This window comes from Clarias gariepinus, chromosome 27 (genome assembly GCF_024256425.1).
Source record: "Clarias gariepinus isolate MV-2021 ecotype Netherlands chromosome 27, CGAR_prim_01v2, whole genome shotgun sequence".
Lineage (NCBI taxonomy): Eukaryota > Metazoa > Chordata > Actinopteri > Siluriformes > Clariidae > Clarias > Clarias gariepinus.
The window spans coordinates 23348254-23353121 of NC_071126.1; the positions used below are offsets into that span (position 1 = coordinate 23348254).

Sequence of the window (4868 nt, forward strand, 5' to 3'; positions counted from 1 at the left end):
TTGTGAATGATGTTTGGAATGGAATTAAATTTCGCCGGTGGAATTAATGAGAATTGTTTTTTTTTTTGTTTTTTTTTTAAACAAGCCTGGTTTCGGATGAGAGACATATTTACTCTGCGATGCTAATTTAATCGCCTTTAATCTTCTCTGTGATCTTTCGGCTCGGTACTGACAGCAGGGCGAGGCTAATTTCCATCAGAAGATGAAAGATGTACTGCCGAACAACATCTTTTATTCATGAAGTGCTTCTGATTGTCTCATTTTATTTTCTTAATTGTTTTGCGCTGAAAGAGATCGACTTGACAAATAAAGTCTGAGTGGAACTCGATTACGGAATGACGGGACGGTGAGGATTATGTGTAGTTATTTGTAGGAATATTAAAGCAGGTTTTAATGGAAGTGAAAATGTGAGAAAGCGTGGTTTGTACACTCTTCTGATGAAATGCTGAAAGGTTTGAATCGGCAAGTCGTTCGGTTGGACTGAGATTTGTTCTTCTGTCCTTCTGAGATCATTAAGGCGGAGTCAGGGGGCTTCAGGGCTTCAGTGCAAACACAGTTATAGATGCTGATGATTTGTCCAAACTGGAAATATTATAACAAAACACTCGATAGCAATGATTATTGGATGTTTTAAATCTGGGATGTCAAACTGGATCCTGAAAGGGCAAGTGTGTGTGTGTGTGTGTGTGCAGGATTCCATTCCAGTTAGGCAGAAGCTACACCTGATGCCACCTGTTTAATAAGTCATTCTTGGCTTTCAATAGACTATCAGGTGGGGCTTTAGGTTAGTTGGAGTGAAAACCTGCACACACACACACACACACACACACACCAGCTCTTTGTGGACCAAGTGTAACACCCCTATTTTCAATCACACACACTGTACTTTAGGTGTAAGCAGGCTGCACATTCAAGCTAACAATCGAAATGAAGCTTTAACTGAACATCAAAACGCCTCCATTCCACCTCCAAGCTGTCGGGATCCTCACCTATCTGTCGTTGTTTTTGTGTTTCCCCCAGGGTTTTTATCTTCTTCATTTCCCAGCATGCACCTCACAGTCACAGCCTCCTGAGTGTTTGACCTGCACCTCGTTCTGTGGTCACCTGTTTGTTTATTTAGCAGCCGGTGTTTTGTCTTACGTCTGTGTGGTTTACTGACGACGTCCTCCGTGTTATTAACACTGTTAATGTTACTCTGTTGCTTCTGCCATGAGTGTTGTTAGCATTAGCATAAGACTTAGCCTAAAGTTCCTTGTGATTTGTCATAGATTAGTCGTTGTCTAATTTAGATTTGCGTATTTGTTTCATTTTCATCCTGTTACTTATCTGTGGAAGAATATTTAAACCTATAAGTCATGGTCACATGACTTCCTGCTTCACTATAACATTCATTCATTATAACTTTCAGACTGGTTGAGCTTCTCGATGACGTCCCCAGTAATCTCGCCTACTTACTTACACAGAAGATTTAATTTCAGCGCCAGTTAAAGTGTAAAAGTGCAGCAGAAGCAGAAACCAAACTCAGTGCTTTGCATTTTTAGTAAACAGCTTTGTAAAGTCGTAACTCAGCAACGTGAAAGGCCATCGCTGTCCGTCTCTAATCTTGTCCGTCCGAGCGCACGCTTTTAATTGGATGCAATGCATAGTCTCCTGCCTACTTTTATTAGTTACACACCTCTGTGAGTGTGTGTGTGTGTGTGTGTGTGTGTGACAGAGAGAGAGAGAGAAAGGAGAGAAAGGAGAGAGAGAGAGAGAGAGAGAGAGAGAGAATGTGTGTTGACATCTTGACTTTCCATCTGGAATTGAATGTCAGATGATACGAGCCATTTTTCATCCTCACGCTAATCCAGACTTTAATGAATCAACTGGAGGATTGATGAATAAAGTTTTTAAAGACGCATGATGTCAAACATCCCATTAGTAAAGATGTGATGTCTCTGTGTGTGTGTGTGTGTGTGTGTGTGTGTGAGAGAGAGAGAGAGAAAGAGAGAGAGAGAGACAGAGAGAGAGAGAGAGAGATAACAATCTAAAAATGGTGAAATGGGTCATCAATCAGCGTGACAGAATGATGTTACATCCGGGAGTTTTCCATCAAATTGTAGACAGTTTCATTAAGTGATCAAAATTAATTGTCTTTATTCATAAAAACAAACAAATAATAAAAAAAATACAACAGTTTTACGATGTGTTAATGTGTCCAGTGGAATTGTGCAAAGCCAGGATCCTATATTTCCAGAAAAATATTTTTAGGGTCCTGCATTCACTGGGTGTACATACTCCCAGAGTCTACACATTCCCAGGGTCCTGTATTCTCAGGTATTTAGTCAAGCTAAGCTAATTGTCATGTACACTCACCTGAAGGACTATTAGGAACACCATATGGTGTTTGACCCCTTTCCCCCTTCAGAACTGCCTTAATTCTACGTGACATTGATTTAACAAGGTGCTGAAAGCATTCTTTAGAAATGTTGGCCCATATTGATAGGATAGCATCTTGTAGTTGATGGAGATTTGTGGGATGCACATCCAGGGCACGAAGCTCCCGTTCCACCACATCCCAAAGATGCTCTGTTGGATTGAGATCTGGTGACTGTGGGGCCATTTTAGTACAGTGAACTCATTGTCATGTTCAAGAAACCAATTTGAAATGATTGGAGCTTTGTGACATGGTGCATTATCCTGCTGGAAGTAGCCATCAGAGGATGGGTACATGGTGGTCATAAAGGGATGGACATGGTCAGAAACAATGCTCAGGTAGCCCGTGGCATTTAAACCATGCCCAATTGGCACTAAGGGGCCTAAAGTGTGCCAAGAAAACATCCCCCACACCATTACACCACCACCACCAGCCTGCACAGTGGTAACAAGGCATGATGGATCCATGTTCTCATTCTGTTTACGCCAAATTCTGACTCTACCATTTGAATGTCTTAACAGAAATCGAGACTCATCAGACCAGGCAACATTTTTCCAGTCTTCAACTGTCCAATTTTGGTGAGCTCGTGCAAATTGTAGCCTCTTTTTTCTATTTGTAGAGGAGATGAGTGGTACCCGGTGGGGTCTTCTGCTGTTGTAGTCCATCCGCCTCAAGGTTGTGCGTGTTGTGGCTTCACAAATGCTTTGCTGCATACCTCGGTTGTAACAAGTGGTTATTTCAGTCAAAGTTGCTCTTCTATCAGCTTGAATCAGTCGGCCCATTCTCCTCTGACCTCTAGCATCAACAAGGCATTTTCGCCCACAGGACTGACGCATACTGGATGTTTTTCCCTTTTCACACCATTCTTTGTAAACCCTAGAAATGGTTGTGCGTGTAAATCCCAGTAACTGAGCAGATTGTGAAATACTCAGACCGGCCCGTCTGGCACCAACAACCATGCAACGCTCAAAAGTGCTTAAATCCCCTTTTTTTCCCATTCTGACAGTTTGGAGTTCAGGAGATTGTCTTGACCAGGACCACACCCCTAAATGCATTGAAGCAACTGCCATGTGATTGGTTGATTAGATAAATGCATTAATAAAAAAATTGAATAGGTGTTCCTAATAATCCTTTAGGTGAGTGTATACACCCCTTACTGCACAGTGAAATACTTTCCTAGCCTATCTGAAGTCAGAGTGCAGAGGAGCATATAGAGTTAAGGGCCCAACAACAGCAACATGGAGTAGGTGGGGTTTGAACCACTGACGTTCTGTGCAGTAGCTTAGTCCCTTAAACCTCTCAGCTACCACTGCCCATATAAAGCTTCACCTGGTATTCCCAGGCGGTCTTCCATCCAAGTACAAACCAGGCCAGAGCCTGCTTAGCTTCTGAGATCAGACAAAATCAAATGCTCTGGTACAGGGCACGACTTGTATGGCTGTGAACAAGAGGTCACTCCCAGGCCCCAGTGAGGATTGAACTCACGACCCCTGGTTTACAAGACCAGTGCTCTAACCACTGAGCTATGGAGCCTTGCACAACCTTTATGCTTTTTAATTCCCAGAGATCCATAAGTTTTTACATCACCATATTTCTAGGGTCCAACATTCCCAACGTCCCATGTCCCCAGTGCATCATTTGTCCAATCCTTTATGTTTCCAGTATTTACTGGTCTAATTTTTAGGGCTTTGTGTACAAATATTTTACTTATCAGCTAATTATTCTAGTTTGTTTAATTATAAATGGATGTGCCATGTACAAACAATCATACCCTTCTCTTTAACGTACCAGATCTTTCACCTACAGGTCTGCTGCTCTGTGTCTGAGCTTGGCTTGTTGGATCTTACCTCCTGTTCCTCTTGTTTTCACCCGGCGTGTTCCTAACTTGCTGTCTATTTCACTAGTTTTGTCTGTAACACTGTGCACATGGATCCTCCTCAGGCGTCCAGAGTTATTGAGCGGAATCACTCAGCGTTTCCAGTAAACGAAGCAAAAAATCGATGAAGTCCCCTCATTCTGTCTCATCTCAACCATCCTGCAACTTTAATTACTCCCTTAACGAGAGCACTGAGACAAATCAGGGCAGATTGATTACTGGAGGGAAAGAACATTAAAAAAGAAAAAAGAAACTTGTTCCTTTAATCAAGAGCTGAACTTTTTATCCTTTAAGGAAGGTTTGTGTCCTTTATACTTACACTTTAATGCATGATGTTTTGATTTATAAAGCTTATAGAAAGTGCACTCACGTTCAGCTCACACAGCACATATCTTACTGTTTAATCCGATCTTTACTGGTACGACTGAGAAGCAGGAAGACGTTAGGACGCTGTGAAATCTGACAGTCGGTCAAATTAATGTCACACTTTATCACACATCTCATATACTTTACAATATTAACAGGTTATACAAACATAATTTTTTAAATGTTTTATTCCTTATATACTCAGCAAAA

General features: G+C 41.6%; 1 non-coding gene across 1 annotated transcript; it reads right to left on the minus strand.

Moving 5' to 3' along the window:
* Positions 1-3876: 3876 nt before the first annotated feature.
* Positions 3877-3949, minus strand: trnat-ugu (transfer RNA threonine (anticodon UGU)). The gene has a single exon. It is a non-coding gene; the product is annotated as a tRNA-Thr (tRNA).
* Between the last annotated feature and the right edge of the window lie 919 nt (positions 3950-4868).